Below are 21,205 nucleotides of genomic sequence, written 5' to 3' on the forward strand. Positions count from 1 at the left end.
GTTCTAGGCAATGAGCTAAGAATAAAGCAATGGGACAGAAAATAGGGGAAAAAGACAGTCTATCCCCTCAAGGAGCTTAAATTATTTATTATTAATTTTTTTAGCCCTTTCCTTCTGTGTTAGCATCAGTTGTAAGATAGAAGAGTGACAAGGGCCAAGGCAATTGGGGTAAAATGACTTGCTCACGGTTGTATAGCTAGGTAGCATCTGATGCCATATTTGAACCAAGGTCCCTCCTGTCAGGCCTGGAGCTCTATCAACTGTACTACCTTGTTGCCTCAAGTAGCTCAAATTCTAACAGAGACTAGAAATATAAGGCAATGATGGCCTTGGAAGAGTGTTATAGAGGGGAATGTTACAGGGATTGTGAGTAGGATCACATGGCAAATGATTGATAAGAACTTTTTTTTTAACCCTTAACTTCCATCTTGGAGTCAATACTTTGTATTGGCTCCAATGCAGAAGAGTGGTAAGGGCTAGGCAATGGGGGTCAAGTGACTTGTCCAGGGTCACACAGCTGGGAAGTGTCTGAGGCCAGATTTGAACGTAGGACCTCCCATCTCTAGATCTGGCTCTCAATCCACTGAGCTACTCACCTGCCCTCTGATAAGAACTTTCTAAGAATGGTTGTGTTGATTTATTTCCAGAAGGAGAGGTGGAAAAGTGTAAGAGAGAAAGAGGAAGGGGGGAGACGGAGAGAGAGAATCTCCTTTAAGCCTTTCAATATTCCTACGAGGCAGGTATTATGGGTTAGTGTATTTGAGGGAACATCAACATATAGACTGAAGTCTTACAGAATGAGAATTGGAGTTGGGATGGAAAAAAAAAACCTTTGGGGAAGATTGATTGTAGAATGGATAGAGGAAAGTTGGAAAAAAGCAATGTGGAGCAAGTGAATTAAGGGGCATGAGAAAAGGGGCAATAAGTAATGCGAAGTATAAGAGTGTAGAGTGGGTAGGAATCTACTTTAACCCAATAGAACTCAGAAGTCTAGAAATATCCATTGAATCAATGAGTCCTCCTTCAATAAAATAACAACATACTCTTTTCTTTATTAAGTCAGAATCCTCTGAGTGTAAAATAGTTAAATATAAAAAATAAATGTGAACAATCCCTCTGAAACAAAAGTTTGTATAAATAACTTAGTTAATTAAATCTGGAAGAAGGGAAGTACTTCAAATGATTGGGTGAAATGAGCTGCCACTATGGAGGAAGCCTATATGATTGTTAAAAACCCAAACCAAAACCAACAACAAAGCAATTCAGAAGCTGAAGTTCTAATACTCTACCTATGGGTAGAGTAGTTACATCTAAGGCTCTGAGAGGAAATCACTTTGAGAGAGGGAGGACAGCATCTCTGTCACACCTTCTCCCAAGGAGAATGACTCTGTAAACTTCAAATGAAGTGAGGATTTGGGTTTCCCCTCTTATCTGGGGAGTGCCCTTAAGGAAGTAAGGAGATAACAGTACCAGGCTTTACAAGCTATGCCTAGTGGAAACTTCACCATGATTTCTAAATGTGAAAAAAAGAACTTTCAGCAACCAACTACATGTGAATTATTCCTTTGCCATAAATAATCTTTAAGTTAGAGTACACTTTCCACTGTACTCTGTATGGATTTATGGTAACTTGTACCCTGGTTTGGGAGGGATGTTTGGTATCAACTGTTTTTATTATTCACTCCCCTAGTATATAACCAATTCTCTTTTTAAAAATTCTTATATTTTATTTACCATTACATATAATACCAATTAATAAAAATTCTTGAGTTCTAAGTTCTCCCTCCCCTTGACCTCTTTCCTTGAGAAGCCAAGCAATATATTCAATTCTAAAATTTAATTAAGTCTAACAAGGCTAATTAGCATCATCTGATAATCAATGGGAAACACACCACAGGGTGCTCAAGTATAGTAAATTGAGACCAATTTCTGGCCCTCAGGTTTACCTCTATAATCTTAAGGGGAATAGTCTTCTGCCATTGGTGATCATGACCCACCAATGTGAGAGGAAGTTGTAGAATGGTGCTGGAGAAGGTGCTACAAAAGGATGACTCTGAGTGCAGTATTATGGTGGGGTAAGAAAGAGGAAGAATAAGGGCAGCTAGATGGCTCAGTGGATTGAGAGCCAGGCCTAGAGATAAGAGGGATTGTGTTTGGTACCAATACATGGTATTGATTGTGAGACAGAAGGTGAGGGTTTAAAAAAAAAGAAGAGTTAGCCAGGTCTTGGTGAGAGCCAGGAGATAGAATGAACATGAAAGAGTTAGAAAATAAAGGAAAATGTATTGATTATAGGGTAGAAATTCCAGAGGGCGCAATGGAAGGGGTGGAGTTGGTACTGGACATTTGAGGATGAAAGGGAAGGCAGTAGGATCTCAATGGAGGTGGTTACTCTTGGGCAAGCAGGGATTTATTACCTATTAGTTGCCAAAATGCTGTCTTCCTCTTTCTCCTCTAGTCAAAGTCAGTAACAAATTAAAGTTCCTCCTAGTGTCTTTATTAAATCTATCAGTCTGGATGTTCAATATATGAGTGCTAGTTCTATGAAACCAATCATTCAAATTAGCCAGCATTTAAGTGCCTACATCCTATGACCAAATTTATATAAGAACACAGTGTTAGTCCTTTCAAAGACAGCTTTTGTTAATCATATTAGCTTCAAAAATCCTCAAAGCATTTTGTTTTCTTTTTATCATTTCTTCTTGGCCTGAGACAATTTGATGAATATTACCTGTGCAATGAATTCTTCTGCAGATGGGAAAAACTAGGACACACAAAATTTCAAAGATTTGCCCAAGGCAAAATAACATATGAGGATCATAAATGTAGGTCTCTTGATTCTTAGGTCAATATTCAACTAGCAGTTAAATAACAAAGGCTTTTAGATCTGAGAAAGAGGGGTGAATCATTCTCCCTTTAATAAAGTTAGATTCAAAATACAAGGAAATTTGAGATATTTTATTTTATTAGAACTATTTTATTGATGCTTATATTTTATAAACCTTTTCAGAATCCTCTGTGGAAAGTAAGAGATCAAAGAAGAAAACTGATTGATTTTTGAACATGCCTCCAACCCACCAAAAATAGTTGAACCTTTTCATAAAAGGTAAATGTACACTGGCTCATTGGTCTTTTCTATGCTCCATTTATGCCAATTAAAACACTCAGTCTAGTGATCCACAAAAGAAACTGGTCTTATAAATGATGCAGATTATGCCTCTTTCTGGGCCTTGGACTCTTTTAGAGTATTTTTAAAAAGGAAAAATATGAAATAATGAATAGAAAAAAATATGAGGCATAGCTGAGGGATAGGGTTGGTAACCTTTTTGTATCTTAATTTTTGGTTGTATGTTTTAGTAATTTTTTAACACTAGTTTACATAAAATATATTTGGAAACATCACCATAGGCACATTATATGTTTTGCAGACTACTTAAAAGTTGAGGAAAACTGTTTTTTCCTTTGACAATCAACCTTTATTATTCCTTCTGTTACTGTTGGCTGATTAAAAAATCACAAACAAAATTGAATTTCTAGGAAACACAAATGTTTATGTTAGATGAGTCAGGAAGTTCTAGTTAGTGAGAAATAAGGAAGGGAAAGGAATCCAATATGCAAAAAAAAAATCATCCTGAGGAAATACTATTGAAACAGCATAACTTTGAATGTACTAAAAATTCAGTAGAAATTACATATGCAGAATCAGATAAATTTGGATATTCTAAAGAATAAGGGTGTTGTGAGAAACCTAACACAACTGGATTTTAGGAGAAGAAATTCATTTGAGTCTCTGCTATGCTGCTAACTGGTTACATGTCCCTGGATCATAGAATCATCTATTTAGAGATGGAAGACACCATGGAGGTCATCAAGATCATTTCTTTCATTTTCTAGATGAAGTACCTGAAGCCTAGGATGGTTAAGTGATTTTTCCCAAGGTCAAATAGGTGCTAACAGCAAAGCTGGCTTTTTATGCCAATTTCCCAACTCTTCATTATAATTAAAATTTCTGGACTTAGTTTCCTCATTTATAAACAAAGGGGTTTTGGTTACTGTAGTTCATTCATTTGAATCTTGTCTGATCATGACCCTATTTGAGGTTTTCTTGGCAAAGATACTGGGGAGTGGTTTGCCATTTCCTTCTCCAGCTCATTTTATAGATGAGAAAACTGAGGCAAAATAGGGGTTTACTGATTTGCTCAGTGTCAGAGTTAGAAAGTGTCAGAGGCCAGGTTTGCAATCAGGAAGATTAGTCTTCTTGACACCAAGTCCAGTTCTCTAGCCACCCAGAGTATGTCACCTAGCTGCCCTCTCCCTCTCCTGCCCACTTCTGTTTCTCATTCTGCCATGTGGAAAGCAGGCACCATAAACTCTAAGGAAAGAGAGCTGAATGATATGGAGAATTATTTTTAAGTAGGCTATGAAAAAGATAGATATTAATTTTTACTCTGTTAAAGCTTCCATTGTCAGCAGATGAGAGATAAACTGTAAAGAGTCATAGTTACTAATCCTGGTAGATGACTGAATCTGAGATAGAGCAATATTTTAACCAAAGGCAGTATAAAAGAAAGGGGCCAAATTGTATTTTATATTATTTTTCTGTAAAAGCTTCTCCTATGGGAATTTTCTGTTTTACTTATTTCTGAAATATTATACTAGTTATAGAAATAGAAATATTAGAGTCCTATATATTTTTAAATTAAAAATGTCATTAATCTTAAAAAGAAGAGGAGAAATATTTCTACCCAAGTTCAAGTCCCAACTTAATTCAATTCAAAACCATTATTAAATACTCTCCCTATACACAATAAACAAACATTCTAAGAGCTGAAGTTGGGAATGGGGGAAGGCAGATATAATATGCACAAGGATATGTTAATGCAAATCAAATGGTCTCCCTTCCTATTTTTGAGGGGATCAGAATATGAAAAGGCTTCAAGGAAGATTTGTACCCCAAGGTGGGCCACAAAAACAGATAAAGGCTTTGACATGAAGATATGGATTTTACAAGGAACAGCAGAAAGTCTTTGCAAATGCCCTGAAATAAGAAATGTAATGGCAATATGGGGTCCAGCTGGTAGTCTAGTTTGAAGGACATTAATGTGAAATAAAACTGGAAAAGTAGATTATCCAATCTAAATGCAAGAAACACTATACATGAGAATGATGATTTTATCAGTATGGGGCACCTAGGTAGGGCAGTGATACAGGACCTAGAGTCAGGAAGAACTGAGTTGAAATCTGGTCTCAGACGTGTACTAGCTGGGTGACCATGGGCAAGTCACTTATCTTTGTTTGCTTCAGTTTCCTCATCTGTAAAATGAGCTGGGGAAAAAAAGGGCAGAATACTCCTAAATGACTAAACAACAATAATATAACTCCTGGCTAAGGAAACTCCTTCTTCCAATGCAGCTTGATGTTTTCTCTGCAATTTGGAACTTTAGAGTTATGAAGAGCACTGAGAAATGAAATTATTTACTCAGGGTCACACACAGTACGTGACAGAAAGCATATTGGAACTTAGAGATTCCAGGTTTCATCTGGCTCTCTCATCACTACACCTTGCTGTTTCTTAATTTCAAGGGAACTAAGTGAAAAAACAAACCCACCAACTTCTTAAATGAAACTATAAATTCAGGTAACAGATGAGGTCCCTCCCTACTTCCTCAACTTTTTAATTAACTGCAAATAAACAAATCTCTAGGAGAAAGGACTCCTGCCTTTTGTGGGCTTCTCTGCCATATGTAGATAGTATGTTTGTCTCTACTGACTAACTTTTGCTGGTGGTCCAAAGCCACTTGTAACTGTTCTCACCAAAAGACTCACCTAGAGGCTCTCAATTTGCTACCTCCTAGTTTGAGGAGACATTGGCTTACATAGCAAAGGCTAGTACATTCTTCAGTGAAATAATAGCACTTTTTTCTCTATCAACAAAATCTTCAAGTAAAATATTTACTTATTTATTTTAAGATTGAATTGTTAAAATAGTGGCAAGTTTATAACTTAATCTATTTCTGTGCTAAGTGGACAGTTTCTATTTTAAACTATACCTTTACCTGGCCACTTTGTTACTCAGTTCTGTTTAAGCAAAAATCCCCGGGGTATATTAGCACTGAAAAAAGAAGTGTCTGAATGGGGACGCCAAATTGGAGCACTCTGAAGCTCAAATTTCATGTCTGGCTTCAATTTGTAATACTCTTCTATTTGTTCTACAAAGATCTAAATCTTCCTTTCCCTTCACAAAGGCTGGTTAAGCCGATTACATATTCATCTGAACAAAAGGACAACAGGCTGTATAATATACCTTGGGGGGCTGCAAGCAGCCCTGTGGGGAGGCAGGCTGGGAGTCTGAGATCGCACAAATCCAGCCTGTGAGGGGATTCTCATTTATGGCTTGGGAGGAAAAAGGACGTCTGGATGTTGGAGATATGGGGCAGATATTTAAATGAGATTTGGCTCCCTACAGAGGTGGACATAAATGGCACTAAATATCATGAAACCAACAAGCTAAGTTTGACAACAAGCTAAGATCTGACCTAGGGTCTGGAAATGCAGATAATTAGGAGCTGAGGTGCACCTGTGATCTAGTGCCCCGAGCCACATCATCGAAGATGAAAACCAAAAGGGACTGGGATCATTTGCTATGTTAATTATGTAGAAATCACCATGTTTGCTAATATAATTAATAAGCATCCTTTCAGGAAGAAATCTTTGGGAGTGATTGAATTTTTCTGTTTCCTAAGAATCCACTTTTCTCTCTTTCACTTCTCCTAATAACACACGATTCCTAATTAATGTTTGAAGTCTAGGTCTGTCCCTGAGACATATTCTCCTCCAATATTATGAATTTAATTAGACAATGTCTTAGAAATGCTTTCTGAGAACACATTAGTGACTTATTAGGATTCTTCCTCCAATAAACTTTTGTTTTTCAACTCTACACCCTGTAACAGAAAAATATTAAAATATTCTTATTGCCAAGAAGCGGCATTCAGGGATTCATAACCTTTACCACTGAGGTTTTAAGAACTTTGTTCATTATATATTCAGCACAGTTATTAATTATCAACCCTGCAGCTCCTCAGGTAAATAGCACCATGAATATTATCAAGGACATGCTAATGGCATAATTTGCCAACAAATTACAGCTAATTCACAGACATATTTTGATGGCATTCAAGGTGGAATTTTTGTCCCCAGATTTTAAGTGTCTAAGTACAAAAATACAGCTACAGAGACAGAGAATAATTAGAAAATGGTTTATGAAATACCCTTTAAACTTTTTGAGACTATATAATAAGTTGATTGGTACATTGTTTAAGATGATGTAAGCAACTTGAGGGCAAGGGCTCTTTTACTTATATCTTTATATCCCAAAAGCCTAGCAAAGTGTCTGTCACATAAGAGATGCTTAATAAATGCTTGTTGATTCACTGACTGCTTGTTCTAATGGGCAATATCAATTGCTTTAATTTAATTTAATAAAGAAAGAAAATATCAATACAGAAAGAAGATTTCCAACTGAGTCTTCTTGAATATTATCTACAAATAAAACAGGTTTCTTAGCATTTTCCTGTTGTATGGGCACTGGCTTCCTTTAAGATTCAGCTCAAAAACACCTTTTGCAAGAAACCTCTCCCCAATACTAGGGCTTTCCTTTTGAGATTACGTCTTATTTTCTCTCTCTGTATATATACATTATACATGCATATATACAATATATATGTTACACATATATGAACACACATATGTGTGTATATATACAATACAAACATACATGCATATAAATATCATAAAATCAGCATATAACGAGGTCCTGATTAGCGCAAATAATGAATCCCCATTTTGGCTTTCACACGGCATATTACCTTTGGGCTGGCTTCAACTATAATATTTTATGGAGTTATAATTTCAAATAGCAAGAGCTTGAATACATGCTACCACTTCACAGGGTTTGAGGATCTAATTATACATAGTTATTTGAATGTTATGTCTCCATAAGAATATGAGCTCATGGAGGAAGGGAAAGTATTTTTGCTTTTCTTTGTATTCCTCACTTTTTGCACTATGCCCAGCACCTATTAGATCCTTAAGCTACACCAGCAAATTGACTGAATTACATGAACTTTTTACAGAATGTTTTCACATTCATCAAATACCTAAAATAAAAAGATCTCCAATGAAATCAATTACATGGAAATGCATTTATCCAAAAAGTAAAGAATAAGTTCACAGACTCTAGGTTTAAAACCTTTGAAGTAAAAGATTTCACCAAAGTACCACCATTTCCCCATGTTAACATTTATACTATACTTCTATGTTGACAAAGTGCTTTGTACGCAGTTTCATCTCATTGATCCCTTTGACAAACCTCATGAATGAAGGTAATTAAACTCTCGCAGGGGTTCAAAGACTTGAACAAGGCCACATAGTTAGTAGTTGGTGGAACTACAGCCAAACTCCAGATTTTCTAGATTGAAGTTTAGTGTTCTTTCCCTAGACATATACTATGCTGCCTCCAGAAAGCCCTTGTGAATAATAGACATTTTCTAGAGTAGTTAGCTCAGAGATCAGCAAAATCTTCTCAGACAGAACCATGTATTGTTTGGGAACAAGTAGGGCTACTTAGTTTACTCTTTGGGCAGTTCAGGGATAGCTAGTGGCACAATGCATAGAGTGCTGAGTCTGGAGTCAGGAAGACCCAAGCTCACATCTGACCTCAGATATTTACTAGCTGTGTGAACCTAATGAAGTAATTTAACTCTGTTTGCTTCAGGTTCCTCATCTGTAAAATGAGGAGAAAATGACAAGCCACTTCAGTATTTTTGCCAAGAAAACCCCAGAGTCCCAAAGAGATGGACATGAATGGAAAGCAGTTAGTCTTTTTAAAAAATCTCTTACCTTCCATCTTAGAATCAAGATTGGGCATTGGTTCCAAGGCAAAAGGGCAGTAAGGGTTAGGCAATGGGAGTTAAATGACTTGCCCACAGTCTCAAAAGTTTACTCTTAGAAAGTCATTGTTCAAAGTAAAATTCCACATTTGCCCATTTAAAAAAACATAGCTAATGTAACACAAGTTTCTATTTTTTGGTTGATCGTCAGCTATAATATGGATGTACAGAAAATAAGGAATATCCAAGTGTAGGGCATATGGAGGATATTTGGGACATGGTATTGCAAAAACTGTTTTTCAACTTCTTCCTCCCCTCAATTTAGAAAATTATCAGGGAATTAATTTTCATTTAAATGATGAAATTGTTTTATGCTAAACATAAAAAGTCATAAAAGGAACCGACTGCAGTATTTCATTATTAGTAATGCAGATTACTAATAATATTCTATTATTATAATGAATAGTAAGGAATCATGCCATTCAACCACTTGCAGAGAAATGATGCCATGAAAGACATTACATGCAATGAGCTATATATATTTTTTAAAAAGATGTTACTTTAAATGGAAATATCAAGCAGTAGGTAGAAGATAAGATTAATCGACAATAAACAACATGAATTAATCTGAATCCTAGTTAATGAGGATTTATAGAACTTCTCCAATTGGCTATTCAGAATTATTGAGTAGAAACATAATAATAGTCACAAAACCTGATTTTGCATGCTAATGCTTCACTACAATGATTGTATAGTTCTCAGATTTATAAACTGTAGAGAAAGACTAGTAAAATGTAGACATAGAGACCAAGAAAGACAAACAGTGAAATCTGACTAATGTGTTCTATGTCAAATATGATTACTATTAGTTGTATTTTATAAAATTCTGCTTTACTTAGCTATTGGAAGTTCATATTTTAGCATAATAATTTAGGCTATACTTCCCCTCAATGTTTTCATGGTATGAAATTTTTGAACTTTCATATTATAACCAAAGTATCATATTATATAAAATAGGAGATAGTATTTCAACCAGGGCAATAAAGACTCATGTTCTACATCTTTCCCAAGATTAGTAAGATTGTCAAAATTTTAGAAGAGTACCGTGGGCTACAATGATCATCTAGTCAGTCTACTCATTAAAAAAAAACAAATTCATTTTATAGATAGATAATTATGGAAACTAAGACCAAGGAAGATTAACCTGCTTATTTATATAGAAAGCAAATGATATAAAAAGGATTCAAACTCAATTTTTCTGACTTCAAAACCAGTCTCTTTCTGTTTCACCAACATTTCAAGAAAGGATTTTCCCTCTCATTATATGCCATGAAGTAAATGGCCTGAGTATTATTATTCTTATTTCATAGATGAAGGAATGGAGACTTGGAGAAAAGTGACTTGATTGAAGTAGCATTGCTAATATCAGTAACAGCTGGGACACAAATAAATACAGGTTTCTTAGAATCCCTCGCTTCCCACAAAGCCCAGATCACACAGTCTTTTATAAGAAGCCATTCCTGATAGATCCAAATGTTGCACCTCCCTTTCTCTATAATTTATTGTTATTGTTGAGACATTTCAGTCATGTCTGACTCTTCCTGACCCCATTTTGAAGTTTTCTTGGCAAAGAAACTGGAGTGGTTTACCATTTCCTTCTCCAGCTCATTTTGCAGATGAGAAAACCGAGGCGAACAGGATTAAGCGACATGCCCAGGGTCACACAGCTAGTGTCTGAGGTCAGATCTGAACTCATGAAGATGAGACTTCCTAATTCCAAGTCCAGTGTTATATTCACTGCACCCTAGCTGCCCCTTTCCCACAATTACTTTGCATTTGCACATGTGTGAATACAAATATACATTTGTATATATATGTATATATATATATTCAGACAGATATTACTTAGTTTTAAGTAATATAAAAATAAATCATATAATTACATAAATTACCTGGCATAAATCAATTCTTTGTTAATATTAATAATTTGTTATTATAGGATTTATTTTTATTTCACTTCTATATATATATATATATATATATATATATATATATATGTTTCCTTGATAGGTGCTAAGCTCCCTAGTGCCTTGCTCATAGTAGGCTCTTTAGCAACCCTTGTTGACTTGACTTGAAGGCAGGGCTGTTTCATATCTCATTTGTTTTTCAAGTGCTGATGTAGTGACTAGAAAGGGAATACATTCAATAAATGATTGTTGATTGATTTTTAGTTAAGACAACTGGAGACAGAGCTGGGGATAGAGATAATATGAATTTGAATCCTCCCTTTCATCCTTAGTAGCCTCTATGACTTTGGGCAAGTGAGAGAACCTTTCATTCTTAGTTTCTTCATTTGTAAAATGGGTATGTGAACAGCATCCACCTCATAGCATTGCTGTGAGAACCAAAGAAGGTTGCACATATAAAGTGTTTTACAAGCCTTATGGCATTATAGAAATGCTAGTTATTATTATTATTTCTGCCTCCTAGTCTAGCCTACTTGCCTCACTAATATGTTGCTTCCTTTTAAAATCATTTCTCAAAATCAATGGGCAATTATCCAGCCTAACCTAGCCACGAGCCTGCTAGATTTAACTTGTCCATAGTTTCATTTTGTCACCATCATCCATAAGCTAAGCAGTCCCAGAAGAGGGGCAAACACAGTCAAAAAATTATCAAGCTTTTAATGCTTTTCTCTACATGCTTTATAAAATGACTTTTAGGGCTGCCAAACGACTTTCTTGTCAGTACCACTTTGCTCAGAGTGCTGCAGAACAAAACCACATACAATAACAACCACTTCAGTTGCACAGGCTTGTCTGGGAGGTCACTTCCAGAGGGAAAGAAAGGGCAGACAGGAGAGCTGGAAGAGCAGGTAAGGGCACTGAAACACATGCAGCCTTCTTCTGGCCACCATGAAGCCTTTATTGAAAGTTGTCTTCACTCCTGATCCTTAAGTCATGCTGCCTATTTGCCCAGCAAAATCTTCAGGGATTAAGTCATTCTTTCAGGATTTTAAAACTGGTTCTCCCTTTTTTTAGACATAGTGGAGAGAACTAGGAAGATGTTCTAAAGCTTGAATGACCTGCTTTGTGAGTTCCATTCCAGCTAAATGCATATAGTAGTAGTGGTAGTCTCTCGTTGATCGAGAATGACTATTGTCTTTGTGCAGTTTCATCTACGGTGTACCCTCATGTGGCTTTGGAGTCCAAAGGCTGAGGCGCAGAGTTTGTGGCACACGGGGCCTGGGACGCCAGTTGTTACGGGAGGTGCGGCTGTGGCCTGGTGTTGGCGTTCATGAGCAGCGGCAAGACGTCGACGTCGCTCATCTTCAAAGGTGCTTGCTGCATGGTGAATGTGGGTTCGCCAGCTGCTTCTGACAGAGGCAGCGAGTTCTAGTTGCTTTGGTGTGATGCCAGCCCACTTCAAGTTTGACTTTAGCTGATCCTTGAATCTTTTCTTTGGTTGGCCTTGTTTCCTGAGTCCAGCTGACAGTTCACCATAGAATACCTGTCTTGGTATTCGCTGTGGGTCCATGCGGATGACGTGTCCAGACCATCGTAGCTGGGCTTTGAGGACCAGGACTTCGATGCTGGTGGAGTTGGCTCTGTCGAGGACTTCCTGGTTGGTGATCCAGTCCTGCCATCGGGTCCTCATGACTGACTGGAGGGAGCGTTGGTGGAATTGCTCCAGCTGTTTCATGTGCTTCCAGTACAGTGTCCATGTCTCGCAACCGTACAGGAGTGAGCTGAGGACCACTGCGTTGTACACTTTGAGCTTCATCGCAGTGCTTACACCTCTGTGTTGGAGGACTTTGCAGTGCAGCTACCCGAGTGCCTAGCTGGCCTTTTGGATCCTGGCATTAATCTTGTGGTCTAGGGACCCGTCGTTGGCAATGGTGCTGCCAGGTACTTGAAAGTGTTGACGTTAGAAAGCTGCGTGCCATCGATTGTAATGCACGGCTGGTATGTTGGCCTTCCTGGTGCAGGTTAGAAAAGCACCTCTGTTTTGCTGAGGCTGATAGTCAGGCCAAACAGTTTTGTTGCTGTAGGGAACCTGTCCACAATGGTTTGGAGATGATTTTCTTGGTGGGCCATGAGAGCACAGTCATCTGCAAAGAGAGCTTCCAGGATGAGTCTCTCTGTTGTCTTTGTTTTTGCAGTCAGGAGGCGAAGGTCGAATAGTGAGCCATCCAGTCGGTATTTGATGTAGATGCCCAGGTCTAGATCCATCACAGCATGTCGTAATACTTGGGTGAAGGATAGGTTGAATAGTACCGTAGCGAGGACACAGCCTTGTTTCACGCCATTGGAGATGTTGAAGCTATCGGAAGTCTCTCCACCAGATAGGACTTCCTCTGTCATGTCGACATGAAAGAGCTGGATCACTTTGACAAATTTTGCTGGGCAACCGAGCTTGCTAAGGATCACCCACAATGCATCCCTGTTCACTGTGTCAAACGCCTTTGTCAGGTCTATGAAGACACTGTAGAGACTCAGGTTCTGCTCAAGGCATTTTTCCTGCATTTGCCTCACCGTAAAGACCATGTTGATGGTGCTGCAATCTGGTCGGAAGCCACATTGTGATTCAGGCAGGTTCTGCTCTGAAACAGATGACAAGAGTCTGTTGAGTATAACACGGGCGAGGATCTTTACAGTAGTGGAGAGTAGTGAGATGCCTCTGTAGTTGTCACAGGCTGCTCCTGCGCCTTTGTTCTTGTATAGGGCAACGATGGAGACATCTCTGAGTTCTGGGGGCATGTCTTCCTCTTCCCATATGCTGGTCAGCACTATGTGGAATGCCTGGAGCTCCTTTCCATTTAAGGCCTTGTACACCTTGGTTGGGATCCCGTCTTTACTGGGTGCCTTGCCTGCACTCATTTGTTTAATGGTTTTTTGGACTTCCTCTATTGAAGGAGGGACATCAAGTTGTTCAGTGGTGCAGTTTTGGGGGATCTGGTCAAGGGCGCTTTGGTCGACTGAAGAGGGTCGGTTGAGAAGCTGACTGAAGTGTTCTTTCCACCTGTTGCTGATGCCTTGATTATCTTTTATGAGAGTGTCACCGTCAGAGGATAGCAAGGGAGTGGTGGTGGGTTTTAATGGCCCATAGACAGTCTTGAGGGCACTGAAAAATTGTTTGTAGTTTTTTGTATCAGCAAAGCGCTGGATTGAATTCTTCTGCCTTTTTTTTCCCACCATCGGTCTTGCATCTTCCTGATCTCACACTGCTCTGTGGCTTGGAGAGACTTGAATCTGTCCTTTTTAGGAGCAGAGTTTGGGTTATTTTGCCACTCCATAAAGGCTGTGTTCTTTTTGTTCAGTAGGTCTTCAATAGCAGTGTTGTTCTCGTCGAACCAGTCCTGGTGGTTGTGTTGTTTGGGGCCTAGGACTGCCTTTGATGTTTCCTTCACTGCATCTCTGAACTGATTCCATTTCTCGGTTGAGCTTCCAGTGAGTGGTCCCTTGGCAGACAGCTTGTCATCCAGGCAGGACTGGAATGTTTGCAAATAAGATGGATCTCTAAGATGACTCACGTTGTAAAATGCACGAACTGTCTGGGCGTGTTTTGGATGGTGAGGCGCAATGCACATTTGAAGAGTTGCTCTAACCAATCGGTGGTCTGTCCAGCATTCAGCTCCTCTCATGGCTCTGGTGATCTGTACATCCTGGATGTCTCGCCGGTGTACAATGATGTAGTCAATGAGATGCCACTGTTTTGATCGTGGGGGAATCCATGTTGTTTTATATTTGTTTGCCATTCTGAACACAGTGTTCGTGATGGTGAGTTCGAACTCTGAGCATTTGCTGAGTAGCAGTAGGCCATTGTTGTTCATTTTGCCCACGCCGTGTTTGCCGAGCACTCCTTTCCATCTTTTATGGTCCTGGCCAACGCGGGCGTTAAAGTCTCCCAGTAGTATCAGCTTGTCATTTGTGGGCACTGAGTGCAGGACGGCACTCAGGTCAGAGTAGAACTGCTCGATGGTCTCCTCTGTGCTGGTCAGTGTTGGGGCATATGTGCTGATGATTGTGGCATACCGGTCTTTGCTGAGAGGCAAACGGATCTTCATGAGCCTCTCGCTGATGCCCACAGGCAAGTCTGGCAGCTGTTTGAGCAAACTGGTCTTGATGGCCAGGCCAACACCATGGATTCTGTCTTCATTTGAGGCTCTACCTTTCCAGAAGAAGGTGTATCCAGTGGTGGGTTCGCTGAGTGATCCCTCTTCTGGTAAGCGTGTTTCGCTTAAGGCTGTGATGTCGATGTTATATTGCGCCAGTTCTTTACCGATTAGAGCTGTTCTTTTCTCAGGTCTTGGGGTATTCTCTCTATCAAGTAATGTTCTGATGTTCCATGCTCCTAGTAGGAGTTTCTTTGTATTATGTTTTCTTTGGTTTCGACTGCTTAAAGGGATGACCTGCCAGTTGCGGTGTGCTGACCGGGTGTTTGTAGGGCAGGCAATGTTTGGGACACCTTTTCTAGTCCCCTCCCTTGATTAGGGTGAGCAGTGCTGTCCTAGAGAGGGCTGCTCAGTCGCCCAGGATGCTGCCGAACATCCCTGCTGCCCACAGGGCCGAGCGACCACTGGTCCGTGGGTCGCCTACATGCAGGATCATGACTACAACTGCCAGTGGTCACCTCTACCTGTTGCTTCACCACTCCCCCATCGCTGCAGGTCTTGAAGAGGGTGGGCGGGGTCAGGATAGATGAGTGTGCACAAAGACACTTGTGCGTGAAGGAGATTTAAGTGGAAAAGTCGATGCACAGAGACAGTCCCACTCTCTCGGCGTTGGAAGCCTGGGTCTAGGCTTAGGGTGTATGGGGTGCTCAGGGAGGGGTAGTATCGCTGGTATGGAGGGCTTGTCATGCCCTCCTAGGGCAGCTCTCCAGCCTCTGACCCCCACCTGACACCCAGCTCTCACGTGTGGCTCCCAGTAGCTGCTAGCATGCGGCAGCAGCTACACCCCGGGCAACGGCTTCGACAGGCCGGCTATACCTTGTGAGGGTAGCCATCGGGTCATCGACCTCTGGTGAACCAGGGCTTTGCTCAACCAGCATGTGAAGACTGCTTTGGCAGAACAGGCAGAAGAAACCAATAAGAAGGTTCAATGGCTGAGATGGCGACGCAGCAAAGCACTGTGGAGTGCTTAAAGTGTGTTGGAGCACAAAAGACAACATGGCCATCCAATGCAGCTGAGGAAGTCTCCAGATGTAACAACTTTTTGTACCGCATATGAAGGGGTTTAAACAAGCAAATGGGCAGCGAGGCAATGTAGTGGATAGCATGGTTGGCTTAGAATCAGGATATCTCAATCTTCCTATGTTCAAATCCAGCCTAGACACTTACTAGTTGTGTGACTCTGGGCAAGTCATTTAACCCTGTTGGCTTCAGATCTTCATTTGTGAAATGAGCTAGAGAAGGAAACGAAAACCACTCTAGTATCTTACCATGAAAACCCCAAATGGGGTCATGAGGATAGAGGCACAGCTGTAATGACTGAGCTACAGCAAAACAATTAATGGCTGGGCAATATGTCCAGTGCCGTGTCACAAAAAATTCAAAGTGTTCCAATTAAATAGAGCCAATCTAGAGTAATTTCAACATATCAAATCATCTATACTTTTTCAGTTCTCTAATGGATGGAAAAATCAAAGGGGTTCATGTTATCATCTTATTGTACTTATATAAACACTACCAACAAGACCTATTTTTCCTCATGTAATAATCTTTTTATTAAAATTCCTTTTAAAACTAGAGTACTAACTCTTTGTAGTATATAATTCTCAAAAACAATTCAAATAGCTTGAACTATAAAAGTTTAAGACGTCCAGGTAGGCTAAAAAAACAAATATAGAAAATCCATATAACAGTTTACTTTTTCACAAAATATTTTTTTCTAAGAGTCTCAACTGGGTGAGATACAGTAGCTGCTAATTAGATGATGTGTTGTATAAGTGGAAGCCAGAGTTCTGAAATGCACACATAAATTATCAATGTATCTATTAGAGTTTCTTTGAAACAAAGGTAACATGTGAAAAAATAGAAAAAAACAAAAAATATTTCCACTTTTAAAACCTGTTTATTTTTAACAGTGGAAATAATTTAAAAACTTTTTTCAATTTGTAAAATGAACTAGACAAGGAAATGGCAAACAACTCCAAGAAAACCCCCCAAATGAGTCATGAGGCATCAGATATGATTGAAACTATTGAACAGCAACATCAAAGCTTTAACTTGCTTCACAGTTCACCCGAAGAGTGGCCATATATTCAATTCTTCCAGCCTGGCTACCTGTACTGTGCTCTTTGACTTGACATAGCCTTTGACAATGAACTAGTTCACATGCCAAAGGTTTTGCATTTTAACTAAGAAAATTGTACAACTGTCAGTGAAAGTTTTTTGTGTGATCTCAGTAGTTTTCTTTTACAACTTCTGGAATTGCCACTCAAATTCTTTTGTTAGCAGCATTTGAAATTGACAGTCTCTACTCCCTCTTCACTTCAGTAACTCCTAGGAATAGAAAAGTATTAAAAAGAGTCAAAAGTGACCAAGAAGTTAGATGTAAAAGCATCAAGTCTCCATTTGGTAACTCTCTCATACATTCAGAAAGTGATTCTGCAGAGACGGATGGCGTTTCTGCTGGTTCAGTTTTACTGATGAGTTTATAATGAGAGATTGTCTGTGTGGGTGGTGGTTGTTGGGGAACAGAATGAAACAAATGCTCAATAAACTTGGGCAGGAAAACTCAGAATGCAGCAGGATGCTCACGACCAGAATTCCTAATATCTTCCCTCTCTGTCATCACACAAAATAAAATGCTTCACATTAATCTAGCAGTGAGATACTTTCAGAAGCCGAGATAAAATTGATTACAACAGCACCCCCTTCTCTCTTTCCTTCTTTACACTAAACAATAAGGAGATGAATGAAAAAAAGTTAAATTATTATGGCTCATGTTGTCATCATCATTATATGCTGAGAGGTAGCATAATGATGAGTGTTAGGAAGATTTCTGGACTTAATGAAAGACCTGGGTTTGAAGTGAAGCTCAGATATTTCATACCTCACCTCAGACATTTATTTACAAGCATTTTGGCTATCTTTGGATGTCAGTTCCTCATATGAATTTGATATGCCTGAAGTCAGGGAGATCTACATTCAAATCCGACCCAATATTCTCACTAGCTATGTGACCCTGGGCAAGTCATTTAACTTCTGTTTGCCTAATGTACTAGAGAAGGAAATGGCAAACCTCTCCAGTATCTTTGCCAAAAAAACCCACACAGAGTCATGAAGAGTTGGTCATGACTGAAATGAGTAAAAAACAAGGTCTTTTAGTTCTTAAAGTATAATTAAAATCCTTCTATCCTAGCTAAGTCACTGGGCTGTGACTCAGTTTTTTTAAATTTGTAAAATGGAGACAAAAATATGCCACAAAGTTTGTCAGGAAAATGTTTTAAAAGCAGCTAGAAGGTATAATAGATAGAAAGTTTGATTTGGAGTCAGGAAGACTTAAATTTAAATCCTAACTTAGGCACTCAGAGTTTTGGTGACTGAGCAAGTCAATGGATCTCTCTTACTTTCTTCTCTAAATGAAAATCTCTCAGAAGTTGATTGTGAGGATAAAGCAGTCTACATAATTTAAAGCGAACAGAAATAATGATTATTCTGAAACCTTAATACACTAATTAAATGTGTATTTGTTTTCTAGGGATTCTTGTAAAAAATGTGAAGTGGGCAAAGGTTTACATTTGTGGTCATTACACTAATACATTTGCCCATCTTCCAAGCTCAAGGGCAGGAAAGATGACAACAGTGTTCTACAGTCCCTAAGGTTTAACTGGCTAGATAGCCTAGTTTCTGGGCATTCACAATCCATCTTTATTTTAAGAGAAACCATAATGTCAATCCAGCACAGATTTCTGAACTGGAACCAATGGATGGAAGTTAACAGAAGCCTGCCTGATTTCAGATTGCTGCATGGAAGTACTTCTTGACAATTAGAGCTGCCTTAAATGTTACCATATAACATATAGAGTGCCTTGAGATAGGGTATGCAGTATTTTGACACTGGTAATATTCAAGCAAAGGATGGATTTATCATTTATCCAGATAATGGAAGGGGAGCCAAGATTCAAGCAAGTTTGGGACTGGATGGTTTTTCCAAGTTCCTCCAAATAAAGATATCTTAATTTCATAATCCAGGTTGTTAGTCTCTTATGGGCCTGAACCAGTCTATTTTAAATGAATAATAAATATTAAGATATTTATGTATTTTCTAATAATTTTTAAAAATTTAATTTTTCCCTTATTACATGTAAAAACAGTTTCTAATATTTTAGAAAGAATTTTGAGTTTCAGATTGTTTCCTTCTCTCCTTCCCACCATGATGGTTAGCAGTCTCATGTAGATTTTACATATGTGATCATATGAAAACATTTTCCTTTTGTGGGAGGAAAACAGAACAAAAATTATCAAAGTGAGAAAAGTTTGCTTCGGTCTAGATTTGTACTCTATCATTTCCTTCTCTGGAAGCAGATGGCATTTTTTTTTATCATGAGTCCTTTGGGACTGTTTTGGATCATTGTATTGCTGAGAATAGCTGTTATTCATTCAAAGTTGTTTTCTGTAAGGTATTCCCGTCATCATGTACAATGTTCTCCTGATTCTGCTCATATCACTGTGCTTCATTTTGGGTAAGTCTTTCCAGGATTTTCTGAGCTCTTCCTGCTCATCATTTCTTATAGTACAATAGTATTTCATTAGAGTCATATACTATAACTTACTCAGTCATTCTCCAATTGATAGGTATCCCCTCACTTTCCAATTCTTAGCCCTCCACAAAAAGAACTGCTTAAAATTTTTTTGTACATGTAGATCCTGCTCCTTTTTTTCATCATTTTGGGATGCAAATCTGGTAATGGTCAAAGGGCATAATACTGTTTTACAACACTTTGGTCATAGGTCCAAATTGCTCTCTGGAATTGTTGAATGAGTCCACACCTCCACCTATAGTGCATTAGTGTCTCAATTTTCCCTCCAAGTTTTGTCATTTACCTTTTCTGTCATAATAGCCAATCTGATAGGTGAGAGTGGTACCACAGAGTTCTTTTAATGTGCATTTCTCTAATTAAGAGTGATTTAGAACACCTTTTTGCATGACTATAGAGAGTTTTTTTTTTAAACACTTACCTTCCATGTTGGAATCAATACTGGGTATTGGTTCCAAGGCAGAAGAGTGGTAAGGGCTAGGCAATGGGGGTTAAGTGATTTGCCCAGGTTGAAACAGCTGGGAAGTGTCTGAGGCCAGACTTGAAATTAGGACCTCCCATCTCTAGGCCTGGCTCTCCATCCATTGAGCAACCCAGCTGCCTCCCTATAAAGAGTTTTAATTACTTTGTCAGAGAACTGCCTATTCACATCCTTTGAACATGTATCAACTTGAATGCTTATATGTTCAACTTAAATTTCTATGTATTTAAGAAATGAGACTTTTATTTGAGAGACTGGTAAAAAAATGATTACTGTGTACTACTCTCCATCCTATTTCCCCTTGTTCAGTTTTTGACTATCACCTCCCACAATTTGCCCTCTTTTCTATCAGCCTCTTTTCTTATGGCCTTCCCTTCCTTCTTTCCTGTAGGATAAGGCAGATTTCTATACCCAACTGATTGTGTATGTTCTTTCCACCCACTGTACAAGCTCTTTCAGGCCTCTTCATTAATCTCATTCTATTTTTCCCTTCCCCCTCCTCACAATGTATTCCTTTGTCTCATGCCTTAATTTTATTTTATATTTTAGATATCCCTTCATATTCAACTCACACTCTCATCCTCTGACTAATGTATACTATTTCTAACTGCTCGAATAATGATTAAGTTCTTAGAAGTTAACAATAATCATCTTCCCATGTAGAGATTTAAACTTACTTAATGCCTTTTGATTTCTCTTTCTTGTTTTATCTTTTTATGCTTTTCAATCTTGTATTTGAGAGTCAAATTTTCCATTCTGCTCTGGTTCTTTCATCAGGAGTTTTTGAAAGTCCTCTATTTCAGAGAACACCCATTTATTCCCCCTGAAGTATTATGCCCAGTTTTGCTGGGTAAATAATTCTTTGTTGAAGTATTAGCTCCTCTAGAATATCTTATGCCATGCCCTTTGAATTGTTATATAGAAACTGCTAAATCTTGTGTTTTCATGACTGTGATGCCATGTTATTTAAATGGTTTCTCTTTTGGCTGCTTGTAATATTTTCTCCTTGACTTCAGAGTTTTGGAATTTGGCTATAATATTCCTGGGAGTTGTCCTTTTGTGATCT

General features: G+C 38.6%; 1 protein-coding gene across 1 annotated transcript in view; it reads right to left on the bottom strand.

Annotated features, from left to right (window-relative positions):
* The window catches only part of RELN (reelin), a 539,202-nt gene that overhangs the window by 218,677 nt on the left and 299,320 nt on the right, over window positions 1-21,205 (bottom strand). The gene's annotated exons all lie outside the window — the stretch shown is intronic.

Source organism: Monodelphis domestica, chromosome 5 (genome assembly GCF_027887165.1).
Source record: "Monodelphis domestica isolate mMonDom1 chromosome 5, mMonDom1.pri, whole genome shotgun sequence".
Lineage (NCBI taxonomy): Eukaryota > Metazoa > Chordata > Mammalia > Didelphimorphia > Didelphidae > Monodelphis > Monodelphis domestica.